The sequence below is a fragment of the Dermacentor andersoni genome, chromosome 1 (genome assembly GCF_023375885.2).
Source record: "Dermacentor andersoni chromosome 1, qqDerAnde1_hic_scaffold, whole genome shotgun sequence".
NCBI classification, from domain to species: domain Eukaryota; kingdom Metazoa; phylum Arthropoda; class Arachnida; order Ixodida; family Ixodidae; genus Dermacentor; species Dermacentor andersoni.
In genome coordinates, this window is record NC_092814.1 from 329,641,575 (window position 1) to 329,661,368 (window position 19,794).

At 46.2% G+C, this 19,794-nt stretch overlaps 1 long non-coding RNA gene and 1 other non-coding gene across 2 annotated transcripts; one reads left to right on the forward strand and one right to left on the reverse strand.

Moving 5' to 3' along the window:
- Positions 1–6,138: 6,138 nt before the first annotated feature.
- LOC126516690 (uncharacterized) lies at positions 6,139–11,224 on the reverse strand. The gene is made up of 3 exons (XR_008609467.2): positions 11,100–11,224; positions 8,579–8,817; positions 6,139–6,217 (listed from the first exon to the last, which is right to left on the reverse strand). It is a non-coding gene; the product is annotated as an uncharacterized lncRNA (long non-coding RNA).
- Positions 11,225–18,403: 7,179 nt separating this feature from the next.
- Positions 18,404–18,592, forward strand: LOC126516970 (U2 spliceosomal RNA). Its single transcript, XR_007596164.2, has one exon. It is a non-coding gene; the product is annotated as a U2 spliceosomal RNA (small nuclear RNA).
- The last annotated feature ends 1,202 nt before the right edge of the window (positions 18,593–19,794 follow it).

Sequence of the window (19,794 nt, forward strand, 5' to 3'; positions counted from 1 at the left end):
TCTGAGCGTCATAATTACGCGCAACTTCACACTTTCTTTACATTCGGTTCCTAATTCAGTCAATATGTTCATCAGCATTCGTGATTTTTCTTTCTTTCTTTCCCTTTTTTTTTTTTTTTTTTTTTTTTTTGTCGACGGCAACTGCGGCGACAGGCAACGCGGAATATGCCGGAACTGCTCACGTTTAGGCTGAGTGGGTTTCTGGCGCCATCGTGTGACGGCTCTACGCACTAGTTCTCCAACGCCCGCGCGAAAGTTTGAACGCCAGGGGCGCGATAACGTAACGCTATACCGCTCTGTTTCAATTCCATAGTCTACGTTAGGCCTCCGCAATTGGTCAAACATTTTGGGCGCTACGCCCACTGCTCTTGTCGGTTACGAGGCGTCACGAAAACCGCGCAAACTCGCCATCTCAAGATGGCGTCACACATTTATTGTGCGTGATTAGGCGAAACAAAAGAAAACATTACTTTCCGATTTTACGCCTGTCAGCATTAGCGTTCCGTGATTGCTGAAAATGTTTTCAGGTCACGCCGGCTCACGCCGGCACTACTACCCTAACCCTGTCATCTGCTCACTGCGCTATAGCTCTGCTCCACCGAAAGCGTCTCTTCTAGCGCGCACTCCTCGCTTCTAGTCAGCCAGTTAGATAAGGTAAACCTGTCGCGGTAGGGAATGCTATCCACTTTGAAACCAAACAAAAATCACCTGCTATAAACGGGGAGAGCGTTTGATAGGGCTGTTGAAACAACCTTGCAGTCTACCGCCCATGCTTCCGTCGGCGGTTACGTAAATTTGATGTCAGGAGATTCGAATAAAGTCAGAGTAGAATAAATTTACGTTTTAGCACCCCATCGTTAACACGCACACTTCTTCGTGCACTTAATATCATTATTATGGAAGAACATCCGCCGAAGAAGAAGGGAAGCGTCGGCTTCGGGAGTTGCGCTCTGGGCCCTGCTAAAATTAATTCAAGGATTGTTGCTTTGCGTATATATAGCCGCACGGTGTGGAAAACTGCAGGTAGAACAGACACTTTCTGTGACTTCTTTCTTTGGCCTCTAATTACGGAAAAACGTATAGTGTAGAGAAATTAAGCGGCCTCACCACATCATGCAACGTTTCCTTGTTTCACATTAAAGGTAATCTGAAAACCTTGCTCAACCCGAAACACCCCTCCCAATTTTCCCCATACCCCATCTTTTTCTTATTATATTTTTAAACTCTGGCTAAAGTTAGCTGGGACACCCTGTATATGCTTGTGCCGTCGATTTTTGTCCTATTCGTGTAGCAGGATTACACCTTGCGCCTAATACCCGCGCAACTTTTTCACTTAAACCTTACCTTACAGGATGTGCACGGCCTCTATCAAGTCCTAAGAACAAACACTCGGCGGGACACCGCGCCTTAATTCGCCCGGGTGTCCGCGTCCTTCTCCATAACCTCACGCGCTCGGAAGATGTATCTCTTCTAAAAGGCTGACCACATCGGTCACCCGGTGCCTGGGGATCGACAATAGACAAACAAGCAACGTGTGTAAAGTGCGCAGCCCCTGTGGCAATGGCACACGCGCGACACGTATCTGTTGGCCTTGCCTACAGAACGTGTGCAATAAGGTCGAGGAAGTTGAGAAAGCCCCCTATCAAAACCGCATGCACCTGACAACCGTTGGGTGAGGGACAAGTTTCCAGAGACATTCATTCAGTTCTTGCACGATGCTGAGCTGCAAACGTTTACATAAATTTCCTTTCTGCTACACGTTGCGGTAAATTATCCGAATTAAAGTGCTCCCAGAAGCAGCTATTCTTTCTCTGATAGTAGTCATTCAGATTGCACAAGTAAATGAGGGGAGAACAAAACACCCTTTCAGCCTTTATAGATAAGCACGAGACATTCAGCAGCTAACTGACATATCGCGGAAAGTCATAAGCCCAGTGGCCCATTGGAACGAAAAATCATCAAAAGCTTCTGAGAAAATTCACAATATCACAAGAACTTACGTTGAATTTGATTGAATATCTTAGTGTAACTTAAGCGAAAACTTAAGGAAAGTTCAATGAGAGGGCCCAGCCCCTAGTGTAGCTAATGCCTCCAACCTGCAATGAAGATTTCTACGTAAGCTGTCGAGCATTAGAGCAGCCACTTTTTTTTAACGGTGTTATTGCAATTCTGCGCAAGGAATTGTAAAATGCAGCTGCCTCAGGTGTTACTTGTTCGCAAAACAGTCTTTACCGAAGTTACGACCGTAGCGTGGCCTTTATCACACTAAGGAGCGTTCCAAGCAGCCGGCCGCTTTATATGAGCGCTATTATGGATTGTGTCGCAATCATTTTTTTAGGGGTCGGTGGGGGGGGGGGGGGGGGAGGGAGAGAAGAGGTCCCCAAAATTAAATTAAAATGACGTAGAGACGAGACAGGTAGCGGATTGCAGCACCCATGGAAAGTTGATAAACAAAACTAAACGAAATAATATTAGGCCGAAGAAGCGCTACTACAGTAAAGAAAAGAGAAAGATATAACTGCAAAAACATAACAAGTTTCAACCAGTCGTCAATATGACGGTAGTGAAAGAAAGACATACATTTTCCTGATTAGTGAAGTTACCGCAAGGAACACACGATACGAAGAAAGGGACAACACCTCTCGTGTATTTCTTGCGGTAACTTCCCAAATCACGAATCACCAAGTGGCCTGCACCCACACTCTGCTATGATACATTTTCTCATGCTTTTGTTGATATCCGGACGGACAGTGGTAAAGTTGTGTGTTAAAAATGATTCCATAGCTTCTCTCTCATGATGCGATTTTAAGGTTCCCAGTGAAATTTTCGCTTCAGTCTTATGAAAAAAATGGCCAGGCATGTTAATCATTTTCACAGTGGAAGATTAGGCGCACTCTGACTTGTCCAGAATGTTTTTTTTTTAAAGAAACTTAATATCTCCATCAGGATAAGTGCATTCCGCGGCAGGACGCCCTTCCATTGTGGTGGTATGGATGCACTTGGGGCCCCAAAGGCCCTTTCAGTATTCCTACTGGATAAAATATTTCGTCGTACTAAGTAGCCTGTCTAGAGTTCACAGGTTGTAGCATACGTGTAAAGCACAGGCGCGTGTGTGTGATTCAACTAGATTATGTGGTTTTGCGGCCCAAAACCACAATATAAGATTATGAGTGACGCCACAGTGGGGCACAGCAGATTAACAATGACCACGTGTGGTTCTTTAGCGAGTATCCGATGCACGGTGAGCGAACGTTTTTGCGTTTTGCTGCCCGTCAAAATGCCGCCGCGCGTGCGCGCGTGCGAGTGCGTGTGGTATCTTGCACCGTCGTTTGTAAGTATATTCTTCCTTTAACAACTTGGGCTTACGTTAGCTGGGACACACTGTTGCATATTTATGCTTTGAGTATTCGGGAGGGTAAGCTGCATTATGCGCTATCGTAACTAATGTCCCCATTGATTACGATAGAAAGGCCAGACGAAATACCATTCGTCGTTTCTGATTATGTTCATATATGAGTGCAAACTTGTCCGCATAGTTACCGACAGGGGTGGAAATCTTCATGCACCGAAGGCTTAGTTTTTGTAATGAAATGAGCTTATCGCGAAGCGTTGGCAACCGTCTGCGGGCACCATGCACGTTGGCCTTTATGATGTTTTTTGAACGGTTGTCTTCGTGACAATGTATTCCAGTTTCTTTTCTGAATGGGGCCCCTACTTTTGAAAGGGATGCAGACTATTGAACTAACACAAGATTTGTTAACATGCGTGGCGTAGACGGCGTGTCGCCACTGAAGAACTTCGTGTGATCGAGGCTACCGGCGCCGCTATACAGTGCTTCGAACATTCTTCGTGGCGACCATTTCTGTTCCGCGAACGCTCTTCTCAGTTCGGCCTAATTTCTATTAAATTCGCTATTATCATGTTTTTCTATCGAATCGTCTCGTTCGTTGTACGATGCGCTGATTTTGGCGATTAGGGTTAAAATGCAGGTACTTGTGTCGATCAATGGGTATCCTGGAAAGCTTTGTCTCGAATTTGCCCTTACCATTAGCGATCACACTTCAAGCGGGTTGATACTCAGAGGTTGAGTAGGAACGCGAAAAAGATAAGCCAGTAATGCTAGTATTCACACTGTTCAAGTCAGCAATAAAAGAAAGGTTACCGTTTACTTTTTGTAGACCTAGTATGGCTGTGTGTTTCTGGCATGTGCGTGCATGTTTATGGGGGAATGGGTAGTTGTAATTCCTCAACTGTATATTGAGATATCCGGCCTAATGTAGCTTCTCATCTGTGTGCAGTTATTTAATAACAAGATGGCTTCTGATGTGCCATGTTGTCATGCGGGATGCTGTTTATAGGGTGTACATCAATGAGTGGTTTATAAATAAAAAATAATTAATTATAATATTTACTTATTATAATCACTAAAGAAGTGACGTGTCATTATAAAGGCATCGGCGAGTTGCAGGAATTTGGCCCGACCAATGTAGTCGGTTCTCTTGTTTCGTACGCATTTCTCCACGGACGGATTGCGAGTTGCTCAGTCTTATTCATTTCTTGTTTTATTTGCTTCTTTCTTTTTAAAAGGTCAGACGTTTATGCCTGTACATCTCCCTGCCTTTCTTCTCACATTCAGAGAATATCATACGCAACTGACGCGGGCGCGTGGATGAGTCCTTAAAAGTGGATATCCTTCTCATTGTGCCGATCAAAACGCGCGAAAAAAAAAAATGTGGTCATCTTGTTGCCTACGTTGGTGTGGTGTATTGGAAGCAGATGGCTGCGCCTGTGAATTGAACAAAAACAACCTGCGCATTCGAGCATTCTATACGTGTGCAAAAAGAAAAATTAAACTGAGATTTGTCTCCATGCTTCGCCTGCTGGCACAGCAGATTACGGTATATGAAAATGTTTGCTCACACAACAGAGCATGATGCTATTACCGCCACAACCTTATTAGGCCAGCATAGGGCACAAATATAATGGACAACCAATAAATGGTGCCATCTCCAGAAGTACGAAGTGGCAATGCGAAAATTATGTACGCCCATCGCAAGCTTGGCATTCACAGAAAGCGTTCTCAGTCAGTGTAATGCAGCAACTAGACTCCTAGTCATTCGACCACTCACATTCCTCTTTATATCAGTTGCTGCTGGGCTCCTTAGTGCATGCTTTTGCGAAACGTGTTGGTGATCGGACGAAATAAATGTGGCCGACAGTGGTACCTATGAAACGGCTGCTCATCATCTATACTGCCAAACCGGCAGCTCGTGAAATTGCTGCTTGGGAAACGTCTTTATTCGATCTTTGAAATCTCTTAAATGAAACTGCGGTTGCTCATGTGAATTCACCGACAGCAATTTTTAGCAGAGAGGGCCTTGCGCACTTTGAAGATCTCAAAACTGTACATGCTCACTGTCATTCGAGAAGCTTTTCCTCGAAACGAATGTTGCCGTTGTCCGTAGTGTACGGACATATGCTTCTTCTCACAGGATAGGGTTGTCCACCGTCTGTAATTCTTTCATGTGGTGCCTTATGTTCTGATGGTATCTCTTCTTATTAATAGGTATTGCAGTCGCAGTAACCATAGACCCATATGGTACTCCACTGAGCAAAAATATATTTGGGCCATGGGTTCCACGATCAAGCCGATTTGCTTCTCCGCCCATGAACTTAACTTAAAATTCAGGACTGGCAGTCCAAACTTGTCATTGTGGACTTTCCAGTACACTCATTATTTTCAGTTTGTGCGTCTGAATTCCAAATAAATTCAATTGTTTCAGTGAGCTTGTGGCGCCGTGTATTTTTGCTCACGGGTACGCATTCTTATGTTCACTGCACCTGGGAGTGCCCACACCCTCCGGGTTACTCCCCTATTCCTTCACCTTCACCTTCCTCCTGGGAGACTGCGCTGACCAGCTTAGACCCGCAAGAGCAGCGACGGCTGATCCGGCGGGCACGCGGAGTGGCGCGAGCCAATGGGGCCCTGAACTAAGGGCTCCACCCTACGAGGAAGTCACCCAATCTCACTACAAATAAATGTTTTCTCTCTCTCTCTCTTGCATAACTGATAGTCCAGCTTTCATCACTTGTCGGAGACATACGAGACATGAAGTGGACTAAAACTGCTTGCGTGCGTCGCTTGTTGTTTAATGGAAACTTTATTTGAAATTGGCAGGGGTAGACATAGTCCATGGTGATCACATTAGCTCGATATCTGCAAAAGAAAACGTCACTGAGTTATGCTCCTCGTCTGGCATCCTCGCCCTGGGAGGCCTTGTCACTTCAAGATGAGCATCAGTTCGTGCATGATAATACTCTTTTAAAATATTTAGCGGACAACGCATATGGCTGAAAGTTTGCCGAGCGTCACAAGATACGAAACAGCGGGTAACGCGTGTTAGTTCGTGCGTACGGGGCCGAGTGTGGTGTGCATGCTTAGTTCAAGCAAATATCTTAGAGATTGCTTGTAGCTAATAACGCGATTCCGCCTCCTAACCGGAATGATCTAATGATAGCCCTTAATGTAGGTAGTTATTAAAGTTATCCTAATAACCTTTGTAGGTAATCACTTTATGGAACACATTGTAAGTACACTAATGAAGCCGGTCAAGGCCCGAAACATTCCCATGTATTAGGAATCCAGAATATAGGCGCAGTTTCGGAGTGCCCGCCCTCGAAATTCGCAGCAACATTCAAGGTGTGCCAAGTAGTTTTGTCACGTTGCCAGCAAGAAGACCTTTATAGCAAAATACTATAATACTGAATGAAACGTTATGGAAAGGTTAAGTGGGTGTTAAGTACTAGTTTTGCGCACTAATTAACAATGCGGAGGAAGGCCGCTTCCATGAAATAATAGGTGGGGCACCATGCAGTGCGTCTTTGCGTGGAGGTTAACAAAATATTTATCGCAAGGCTCCTGCTTTTACCCGGATTTTTCCAACATATAATACGCAACTTTAGCATTGACTGACCAGAAGTTTGCAATCATAAAACGCGGTCTAAAATAGTGAATGAAGCCGTTAATTGATGTGTTTTTATTCAAAACACATTGTTCATTGTGATTTCTTGTGCAACTAATGGTCGTCTCTTCAAATACCAGCGCTCAATTGGCGGAGTCGCGCTATCACCAAAGGCAAATCTTTCAAAACCTGTGTTAAACGAAAGAAAAAAAACGGGTGATATAGTTATAGTTTCGCAATCAGCCAACGATTATTGTTCAAATTCAAACACGAACTTTCATCGATGATGCCCAATTGCTACTCAATGCCTTTTAGTGTTCACCCTCGGGATCATTTCTCAATTTCGACGCTGTAGCAAAGTCAATTTTAGCTATCCTATACAACATACGTGTCATTTCTCACATTGGGCCGATCCGTACCGGCACGCAAAAGTAGATGACGCGCATACAACGTCGCGTCGATGAGGAAGAACGAAAGGTTGTACTACATCAAACTTGAAGGGAAAAGAAAGCCTCATAAGACGGCGCACAGGAGGTAGACGAACACAAAATCATAGCTCAAGATGTGCAAAAGCTTCTCGAGTACTCTTATTTAGCACCGTTTCTTTCAAGAACATCAACTCGCCGAGTCTTCGATACTTCTACATGTACAGCATCAATTAACCGTCTGGTCATGACATGCAGAACAAGATTTTGAGCTCATGACCTCACACACCGCAATTGTAGAAAGCTAAGGACAGGAGCACAGCCGCGTTCTCTCTATTTTTTTTAAGTTTTAGGAATTGGTTTAAGGGTAGCGTTCGAACCCAAGTGAATAAAAAAGAAAGACTGACACGGAACACAAGAAAGACACTGTACGACGGACAGACCTTGAAGAATGGTACCCTTGAAACACGAATGAGCACCAACACGCCCATTTTACTATTCTTCTTATCCGAAGTGACTTATCCTCTCTCACGAAGGGCTCAACATTTGCAATTCGCCTGCTTCCCCAGCATTCACACTCTCAGCCTCTATATTTTCCTGTTCTATCTCCTCCCCCGGCGTAGGGTAGCCAACGAGAATCAGTCGTCGTGAACCTATATCTCACTTTCCTTAATATCTCGATCCTTCTACACATGCAAAACTAATCAACGGTTGGTCGAGCAAGAGATGTCTCTGGAGAACTCGTTTCGAGAAGGGCTCTTGTCTTGGACAGAGGACCCTGACAAAGACAAGTTTTTTGTCGAAACGCTGGCTATAATGCCTAATTAAGGCATTCCTTGTTCGGCCACTCTTAATCGCTTCAATTCTCCATTTTCCTGAGAATGATTTCTCTTGTCTCGAAAGATTTACACCAAAGGCTTGCCACTTCTAAAGATAACATCTTCTTGGGCAAGTTGGTTGATACCTGCTTCATCAGGTATCAATCATCACGTATTGTAGCCATAATAAAACAAACGCGCAGAGCAGAAGAACAGACACCACGGGCACCACCGTGGTCTCTGCTCTTCTGTTCTTTGTGTTTGTATAATTTGAGCTACAAGGGCTTCTCTAAGACATCACATCTTGTATCATGCACACTTCCCCCTCCCTCCCCCCCCCCCCCCCCATCCCCCCGCGTGGGCCATTTCGCACCTTGCTCGGCGACCACTGCTACGGGCACTTGTCGCGGGTGACGCACACCTTCCGCTCGTTCCGGTAGAAACCGTCAGCGCAGTAACAGCCGTAGCGGCAGTCGGCGGTGCACTGCGGTCCCACCTGTGGCCGAGCGCAAGTGGCCTCAGCGCAGCTGCCGCTCACGCACTGCTTCCACGTTTCGCCTTCGGCGCAGGTCCGGGGACGCGGTGGCCACTCGATCGTCACCGGCGTCTCTTCTGCATTAGGAAGACCACGTAGGGCAAGTGTAGTAGGAGCAAAGATAGGCAGGTCAACCAGACGCGCCTGCTACCCTTCACAAAGTGAAAGTGGTTAAGCGATGAAGAAAGGAAAGGGAAGGAGGCACAGGCACTAGTAGGGCGAACACGTTGGGCCGCCCATCACGCCTAACTCGGTCACTGAAGTCCAGTCGATTTCATAAACTCTACTAACGCCCGCGTCGATTTGTAAACCTACGACGGGTGGGCCCATGATCCAAGGATGTTTGTCTCTGAAAATGGTCTATGATCAGGCCGACTGAACGCACTGCGAAGGACGTCGCACTCGACGTGATAACGATGACAAGAAAAAAAAATGTGTTGGGCTGTTTCTTTGCACGTGTCACATGTTGATTTGTCTGACCTTCCAACGAGCGATGAGTATAGGCTTTCGTAAAAGCCACCCCTAGCCACAGGCGGTACAATAAGTTGCATCATGGCGGGATACATGCGATGGCATTTGCAGCTTCGACGAAAGGACGAAATGTCGTCTGTGTAGACCACATTTCAAGACGCTCATCGAGCGGCAGGTGTAATTCTTCGCACTACTTCAGCGCCGGAATGTTTCACCTACGTTATTTCACTGTTTAGTTTTATTATGTCCTTGCGCCAGACGGCTTGGTGGGTCTTACGCTAGTTGTATAAGTAATTATATGTATAGGGTAATTGGCAATTACATTACAGTTGTATAGCATCGAGCGTGACGGCCCATCGTTATACCAGATGTACAAGAGGCTCGCACCACGTTCTGGCATTGTTGAGATGATTAGTGTTTGCTACGGCACACGTGCCTATGATTATCCATAATAATGGGGATGATTTCCAGCATACTCTATAATTCGACGACCACGCTAGACATGAGGTCACTGCCGCCGCCACAACATTGTACTGCTTCTTTAGAAGGCATAAGTTTGGCGAGTAAAGAAGCTTAAATTTCGTCAGTTCTTCGTCACTTGTCTGTTTTCCTGCTCTTGTCCCTTTGCAGGTGACAATATAGTACACAGAGATTTTGCACAGCGCCGACATACTAGCCTAGACGTAAGTACTGGGAGACGTATCCGTAACTAACATCTCTTGTGTCGACATCTTGTAACGCGATGATCAACCACAACGTGCTATAGAAAAGCTCTTGCGTCCCTTACGCCCTTGTTCTTGAAGAATAAACAGTGCAATTTCTTTTTTTCTGGTTCATTATCTCACCACCGAATGTCTACACCAGCAAAGAAGTAAACCATAGCCGGTTATTCTAATAAATCGTTCTACACACTTTAACGCAGCGTAGCAAGGTTTCTGCACCAGCACAGTTGATCGTGTCGATACCCTTTCAGGCTTCATGTCATGTGTCTACGCTATAGCGCACCTTTGTTATGCTAAACCTCTGGCGCGAGGACGGCCCAAGTAGCATTCTGCAAAGGACAATGAAAACGTAGTAGTAATAACGAAGGATTCGATTAAGCATGATTCTAGAACATGTCGGTGTAGAAACACTCAAAACACGTGCATCGTCTGTCATTTGTCGCCGCGATCGCGGTGACAAATGACACGGCGGATGATAAGAAAATAATGGAACGTGAGATGGGACATTACAATATAAGGACCCTGGGACTGTATATTTTATGTTTTATATCTCCCTATCTATTCTTTTCTCATCATGCGTTGCATCAAGTGCCCGATCCCAGAGATAACGGCAGCGTGGTGGCGTCCGAGCTGTGTCCGAGCCGTTAAAGAATGGCGCAAGAAGGCAAAATGAAATCATTCAGAAAATGCGGCCCGACGAAATGCAGTTCTCAGTTATTTTGGTCCCCAAGGCACCTTGTGATTACTGCGTCGTTACAATGGCCGTGAAGCTTGTAGAGGATACACTACGCAATCCTGGATCGCTGCCTTGCGATCCAGGTAGGCGCAGGAGGCACAAGTGGCGTAAAGCCAATTAAATAGACGGTGCGCAATTTCCCCTCTTGCACAGAAATCACTACGACAGAATGTACAACTCCTTTGCTACTACGTAGCTGACGCTTCATGACTTCCTGCAACTACGAGTGATAAAGCTGGTGAGCAGCAAAAGAAAGGGCTTTTTTTTTTTATGCGTGTCCGCGAAGCGAAAAACGAAGAATTCAAAACCCCTATTCTGCGTTAAGGCCACAAGAGCACACACCCTTTCACAAGTATTTTTGCCACGCCGTTAGTAGCGTATGTAGAGCGAAACAGGAACGATCGCGAGAAAATTGCTGCGCCACCCTCACCATCGACGCCAAGCGCCAGAGCCACAACGCTGATGAGGAGAGCGACGACGAAAGCTTTCATGCTGGTGCGTTTCGACCTCAACGCAGCGAGGAGTGGCATGGGCGTGTGTGCGCTCCCTTTTATATACGCGGGCTCGTAGACCAGTGTTCCCAGGTGAACGGCCTGTATATGTACTGGAACTATTCGTTTCTCAAGCATGCCCGCATTTGAGGAGATAAGCAGGGCGCATGGATACGTCTGGAGTGCATGTGTAATGGGATACTTGTTTTTTATATCTCTATCTGACACACTCTCTTTTACGCATCTCCTTTTTCTTATTTTCGCCTCGCTCTCGCGGTCAGTGTCGAACGCTTGTTGTTTTCGATTGCGCGACAAACATAAACGGATTCGATTCGAAAGCGGCCCTTCGGAGAAGTGGTCGTCCTTTGCAAAGTATGCAACTGGAGATAAAGCGTGCATGCCAACGAGCATCGGATAAGGATGCACTTGACGTCCTAGTGGAGAGACTGCATTCAAGTATTCAGTATTCCTTCTTCCCTGTGCCTCCTGTTTATTTATTCGAACAGGGACCTCAAGATGGCGCAAAAGTCGAGTGCCTTCTTTTTTGGAAATGGCGCTTACTTCAGAACCGACTGTTGGGTTAGTTGATCTTGCATTCTACGAGGCGAATCAGAAAATCAGAAAGCCTTTGCTTCTATTTTTTAAAGCCAAATTACGGCTGTAAATGCGAAGTCAACATATCCATTCCCAGTGGTGGACCTTTCTTGGACCAGCCCGGCCTTACCGGCACGGAGATGCTGGCTGTTGTTGAAGAAGGCGGTTGTGCTTCACACGTCCACGGCGTACGAGCAACGAAGTGTGATTCGTTTTCTATGGAGCAAGGTGACGAACGCCTATCAAAATCTACAGGGAAATGTAGCCCACATATGGAGAAAGGTGTCTAGCTTTGAGATGTGTGAGGTGGTGGTGTTGCGAGTTCGCAAAAGGCCGTGAAGACTTGCATGACGATGAGCGTTCGGCGAGGCCGCGTACGTCGCTGACTGGCGACGGCAACATATCAGATTTAGTGCTGCGATTGGACAAATGCCTAAACCGGTGTGGGGACTATGTGAAAAAATAGTGTAAGACACGTATAACAGTACGCATATATGTAATTACCTGTATGTACCATATTTTGGCTAAAAAAATATAGGGGCAAGGACTTTCTGATTCGCCCTCGTAACTATAGTTACGAGGACGAATATATCCTATAGGATATAACCTATAGTGTGCAAAACCAAAGTGCAAGCTCTGAAGCATCACGTGCTGATGGTGGCCAAACCTGAATGAAACAATATGAAAAACTGCCACAAAGATACAGCGGCTTCTAGGGGATTTGTTCGGGGAGAGGATAAAGTGATTCACAAGGCTGCTTCATGGGCTGCTGAATCTTAAGAAACGCAGCACTGCTTTCGCAGCTCTATGAGTCGCAGACTCGCGACGCCACGGTACCAGAGTCTTCTCGTCTGAGAAAGGAGGCTCAGGCAACAACAGCTCTTTGTGTCGACTTCTTGTAACGCAATGTTCACTATCAACTGGCGAGAAACGTTCTTACGTTCCTCGCGACTCATGTTTTTGAATAATGGGTGGTTTACAGAGCCACTAAGCGCTTATAAGTGCAAGCGGACGATCATCGTATGAAGGACAGTCGCGCAGCAAGTGCTTTAATGTTTCTTTTCTACTAAAATCCACGAGGTCTGTGTCGTCTTAAAGCAACCTTTCCATTGCGTTTCTATCTATTTCTCTTTTTTTAGGAGACAGCATAGCACCGATTCAACGTCGCCAAATGAAGACACGAGGCCACGGCAATTTGATCAGGAGCGACAGTGCTGACGAATAGTGATGGTCGTTGAAAAACTCCTTAGCATCATCGCACAGTCTAAGACCACTTGACGTGAGTAAGTGAAAGTTACTTGTAAGACATTTTCTTATTCGAACGCTGCTAAGACATTCCTTCGTACTTTCTTACTTCATGGGCAGCAGTGTATATACCCCCTCGTAACTCTCAAGGTTGACAAGTCGCCTATTTGGTGTCGAGATACGGAATGCGCAATGATTCTTTTTTGTTTTGTTTATTAGACCACGAAAATAGACACACGGGACAGGAATGTAAAAAGTCGCTCGAGCACACGCTCCTTCTGGTTGTGGCATGCCTCTTATCCTTTCAGTCTGTTTTTCTGCGATTTTACGTTTAGCAGTCCACTCGCCAGTTAACGTCAAGGTCTCGTGTTTAGATGTTCAATTCAAAGCCGCTTTTTACACGCTGTTTTTTTTTTATTTCTTCCGTTCTTTTTCTCATTCTTTCTTTCGCTGTTTCTTCGTTTCTTTCTTTGGATAACATCAAGAAGAGCAGAGCGGAGTGCATTCGACCCATCCGCATATTACCGGACATGTTCCCTATGCTTTTCTAAGGTCATTGAAAAATGCATCGTGCAACATTGCAATTTTACGTGATGTCGGCGTTTTCCGCTGATTTAAGTTCAGTTTCGTGGGCGAAGCTACAAGGAGGGGTAAGTACCATTTCCTCTTCGTACACACTCTTCGTATTTATGAAGCGGTTCCAATCACCCTGTTTTTCGACCACAACGCAGAAGCGCCGAGACAAGTACCACGTCTGTTGGCATTCAAGAAATGACCAGTAGATACTTATAAATGAGCTGTTTTCGTCTGACGGAAGTACCAAAGACAAGACGGGCGTAGCATACAATGTAGCCCTTGCATGTCAAGAGGCACCGCAGAAAAAAAACTTTCGGATTACCTGAACTAAACCCACAACTTCTCTTACGATTGGCCACCTCAGTGGCAATCGCCTCGTTATCCCGCGGGTTGTTATAATGAGTGGTGGGTACCCGAGCATCGGCAAATGAGGAAACACTTATTTCACAGATAACTTTTTGTAACGACGCACCCTGATTTGCAAGCAGATGCGCAGATTAGTACGTTCTGGCGCGAAGAGCCAAATATCCTACACCATTGAGCTATCTCTCAAAGCGCCAAGTTAATCAAAAGCAAGCAATAAACGATGACCTCATTTTCTGGTATAGTCCAATTAGCGGTACAGATTTCAATAAAGTGCTTGTTCAGGATGAATTCAACAGACAGGAAAGTCAAAGAAAGAATAAGGGAAATTAACTGTGGTTTTAATTGAAATTTGGAAACGATGGCGTAAAGGGAAATGAAAGGGGACGAAAATAGGGGGGGGGGACTTGCCTATAGCGGGAAACGAACACTCATCGGCTACATTCATTGAACTATGATGCCGACTGACCTACCGTGCAGTTTTTCGGGGTTTATGCGTGTGTTCACGTGATGCGTGAACATTGAAGCAGGCAACTGGAGGCCAATAGACCCTCTTATGCTACCTGAAGGCAACAAAGATGCTAAAGTCAAGACCATCGCTGAACAATGAACGAAAAGAAAGGTAACTGAGGGGCTCGAATTGTTGTTAGTCACAAAAAAAGCAAACCTCTCGGTTCCAAGTCTTCTCGTTCACTGCACAGGATGAGTAGCAAAAGTGTCCAAATAAGATATACTCGTGGCAAATATTTTCGCTCAGAGTAAATAATATGTTATTCTGTAAACGGGTCCTGAACCACCCCTCTGGCTTCGTGAAGAAACGCAGTTCGCGCATAGCATGCGCTGCAGTGAACATCTCAGCGAAATTTTACAGTCATGTGCGGCGCGTGTGAAGCTCGCAAGCGAAGCGCGAAGTCATCTTTTTCTCAAGCAGCCTCTTTTCAACAGAAGCTTTCTCCTCACTTTTCTAGGGCGCTGTATTTCGTCATATAGCATGTTCCCATACGCGGCTCCTATTGGTTAATGGCTGACATCGATCCAGAAGGATGTTTGCGTAAGTGCGCTTGTTTTTAGGCTTACTGCGCACAATTATTGACGCAGTTTAATAAACAGACTGCAGTAAGCGAAAATCTGCTTACAAATTTCAATGACAATTACGTTCTTCCAGAAGAAGCCGACTATCGTTTGCTCACGCTCAGTCGCGGCCGCCCCCGTAGGAGCTAAGCTAAACGTCGGGTCTCGCTAATGTTGACTAGTTTTGAACGTTCAACTAGCCTCAAACCACGCGAAACTTAAGATTAGACCCCACGCAGGCTTGCCAGCACGCGCTAACTCCTGGCCGCTCCTGTCTAGATGCCTTGGCAGACTTCGCTTCGTGTTGAGTTATTGACAGGCCACTATCCGTCGGTCAAACTGGTGCAGGAGAAAGCCGGTGCGCACCAGGTAGCACGGCAAGACATGAGCGCGCGCGCGCACTCATGGCCTGCCGTGCACAAAGCAAACGCTGCACATATGCACTACAGTTGCACGTAGCTGCGGTCTGCTACGTAGCGTAGATACCGCGGCCGCCGGGTGGTACCGCGACGTGTCCGCTCGCTCATCGGGCTGCGGCTCGCTGAGGACAACCGCGTTTGGCGCGTCATAGGCGCCAAAATTGTAAATGCTGGAGCCTACGCGAACATTCAGAATTAGATTTGAACTGCGCGCCACGGTGACGTTCAGTAGGGGGAGTGTTTTGTTCACGCTCCGCTCCACTGCAGCCTTTCGAGTGCAAGGCACTGCAGAAGGAGAGGGAGCACCACGAAGGGGATTATAGGCGACCTTTGATTACCAATAAGTCCGCTTTTGCTGTACGCGTTGAAGTACATTATGCGGAAAAATTGAACTTGAATTTTAACTTCAAATGCATTCTCCATTTCACTAAAAAGTGGTTCAGGGCCCCGTTAAGCTCACCGTGTCCCGTTCAAATGCTGACCAATTATTATTTCCACATACTTACATGTATATGACGTCACTTACTAACCAGCAAAGATCAGATTATTTCGTTAACCACTGTCCAATACGCGCGCCTTGGCAATGTTACTTAACGACCTCGAACGCCATGACTAAATCCTATTTGTCGGAACCTCCTCACACCTAGCGCTACCACCCCACAAACTGCCTTGTCGCTGGCGTCGGAGCGGACGGGGCGGATAGTTCTCCGTCTCGGGTTCCTCGCCGCTGAAGGTGCTCGAAGCGCGATGGCGCCGGCGCAGCCCATGATGGAGAGAGAAGCGGTTCGTTGTGAAAAAAGAAAGGTCGCGCTATCTTCAGCAGCCCTCGAGGGAGCACGGCTCAGCGCCACCCATCCTGGAAACGCTCGACGAACAACCTCTAGCCCAGAGATCCTCAGATGAGTAACGTAACGTCTGTGCCGTGAATGTGAGTGGTGATGACGGTGGCGGTAGACTGAAAGTGACATACTCAAGAAACGAGGATCAAATGGCTACTACGTTAATCAAGAGGGTCGCATCCAGCTTCCACTGTCAATTCACTTATTATCATAAAGGGCTGGGGGGGGGGGGGGCATTTTCGAGCACCTTGAGAGTGCTATACTTTATGGCCAACTACTCTGCATGAACGCGTGAAATACTAATAAGCTTCAGGTGCTAGAGAGCTTCCGTTTGTGTAGTTGCGTGTGCTGCTTTAGTCTGTGTCCGTGTAGCGTATACCTGAAAACTATTTTGACCAGCCTGCATCAAGGCCTCACTGACACAGAAACCGCATGCAGTTTATTTAGTAAATAATCGTTGCGCCGGCGCGTAGCACTGAAGGGAACAAAGCATGTTTTGCTCAACATTGCGCACGCATGTTCTTTTTTTCTTCTTTTTTATTGTAGTTAGTGTCCAGTGCAATTCTCGCGGGTGACGCAAGCCTTGTGCTGGTCTCGATAGAAGCCATCAGCGCAGTAGCAGCCAAAGTTACAGTCATCGGTGCACGCCGGTCCCACCACCGGGTGTTCGCAAGTGGCCTCAGCGCAGCTGCTGCTCACGCACTCCTTCCATGTCTCCCCTTCGCCGCATGGCTCAGCAGGTGGCGGACGCCCGCTGGCCCTTTCGTCATACGAATCTGCATCTTGATAAGGAAATGAAGGCGTATCAGGGAGGAAGGCACACATATTTTACGCGGTGCCGCCAGCCTACGTCGCTTCTCTCTATATACAGGGTGATTCTACGACGACTATGAAAATAGCGGTTTTCTTTTTTAGACTATCGAATCAAGGAGCACAGAGCCGCTACGCTCTGGCTGCCCGCTGCTGGGTCACGTACTAGAACGTCGCCTCTAGCGGCGCGGCTTTGCGCTCGCTGCAGCTTCCCAGTTTCGGTTTCTCGCGCTCTAATAGCCGAAATTCGTCGTGCCACCATTCCACGGGTAATCGCATCTTTCCAGATCGACAAGCTAAAATTGCTTGTATGGAGAGCTCGCTTCAATTTCCCAAATACGATAATCCCACGGAAACAAAAGGTTTCAAAGCGTTAATTCGTGGATTGTTTTTTTAGTTGGGAATAATTACCCCCTATCACTCGCCTCCCCGTGGTCGCCATCGCTGACGGCACGTCTCCGAAGGAACAGTCCTTTTATTTCACAACGGCTGTTTTTAAATATTACTTAAGGTCTTCGAAGAAACGCCTGCTATATCTGGGAAAGTTTCACTATAACAGCCAGAAGGAGTGAACACTCTCGAAGTGCGTCAATTATCATTCAGTCACCCAGTCAAACAATCACTCAGCAATGTAATTAACCAATTTTTCAGTTAAATCAATAAAGAATGAATTTTCCCGCATTCTAGGTGCTATAGGCCCACAGTCAGCCTAAAAATTTTACAGACCGCGGCATCTGAGAAAACGTGGAAGTTCCGAACCGTTTCTTGCCGTAGCCAGTAATGGCGAACGACGTATTTCTTGCATTTATTCAGCGCAGGTTGGAAATCCGTACAACAAGTTGTGTTTTGACGCTGCGGAGATGTTCTGCGTTTCCTCATATCTCGTGGTTCGTAAGCGTTTGCGGTTGACTCTGCGTGCGTGAAAGCTTCATCAGAACAGCAGGAAGGCTGGAAGACACTCGGAATGGGGCAGCTATACTGTTCAGTCAGTCAGCCAGTTAGTTAATCAATAAGAAATTCTCTCAGTCAATCAAACAGTCAGTCAAATCACATCAGTAAAATCATCAGCCATTCCACTCTGTGAAGGTGGATGACCAGCGAAGCTGTTTACCACGTGACACAGAGGGGACACATAATTTTGAACAAAGCTACGAACTCACCATGACATTTATATATGTTCACGTGGACGACGCGACCACCGCCTCGAGGAGCCGGAGGAAACTACACACGCTTGACCTTTCGACGGGACCGCCATCCCGGGAGAGCGGAAGAAAAGGAAAGGAGATACGCAAGCGCTTCGAATGCTGACAAAGAGAGGGCGGTATGAACGCAGACATGGGCTACAGGGGTCCAAGTGCAGTATCTCTTCTTATCGGCTTAATATATAATAGCAGTTCTATTTGGACCCAAGGTATTAAACTTATTTTGGCAAGTTGGAGGAGTGCTTGTAACCTGCTTGACCTCCGCCGCAGGTCGGCCCGATATTGCACTATCTCTGGGATCGGTCCACGGTTTTTTGCACACGCAGAACAAAAATGCGCGGAGCCCTAGCCATAAACACCTTCGCTGTACAAAATAATTCAGAATTGTTATAAATTCTAGACGTCCTGTATTAAGTTGCAAAAACATGCCTTGCCAATTCAAGCGCTCCCCACGCTCGCTCAGTAGCTTCTTCGCAGTGATGCATGCGTCTCGACGAAGTAAGTAGCCTTCTAGGCTGAATTTCTTGTTTGCAGGAGCAGTTTAACCAAACTCCTTCCTGTTTAACATTTCTGTAAAGAGGGCTGAAGTAAAGATGTGCGAAGCCGCGAGAAGTAAATTGCCGATTTCGTCTCTTTTTTTCCTCCGTGCAAGCTCCTATAATCAATGGAGACCTGCGTAGTCGACCATCTGCGTACACTCCAGTAAAAAATTCACACGGTATATTGATCTCAATGATCTTGGATGTTTGATTCACGTTCAAATTTACACTTATTTTTTACTTGTGCTGAAAACCACTACAATTGCTGAGATTAATGAATGAGCAAATGTACCAGAACCACGCTAAACGCCAAGGCAAACTAAGGAGGCTGAGCCGCAATTCTGCAGTTGCTTCGAAAACTATAATATATTAGCTTCAAAGTTACCTTTGAAATATCGCAGGCATCCCCAGAAACATCAAGCATTTACTTATAGGCACCTCCTAAATGCTATGCTTCAAAGCGAGAAATGCAAGTCAGATAAGTATAAGTACTGCCGGCTACATACCATTATTGAGTTGACAAAAGCAACCTGTCATTTCTTCTACTTTTTCCTTGACGGAAGCTTTTAAGACCATTAACATTAAGAATTTGCTCACTCTGGTTATCTCAAGACGCTGGTTCGCCAGTTGAGAATAAAGTTTATCAAGTTCTGTGTGCCATTTTGCCGGTGCACATTATACGCTGCCAACGACGTCAATGCCAAAACGAAAAGGGAATGGACACAGCGCTTCCTTTCGTGCTTTGTGCATGGACTCTGCGCATTGTGACATCCTCTTAAATTATGTGGTACAATATACGTTACCAATGCATTGAAATCTAAGATCAAGAATGGGGCTGACAGCTGGAGTGAGAGAGAAGTCATAAGGGAAAGGCAGAGAGGTTAACCAGGCTGATCCCGGTAGGCTACCCTGCACAGGTGAAGGGGGAAATGGGGTTGGAGTAGCACACTGTTGTATAAAGATTATAAACAGGGAT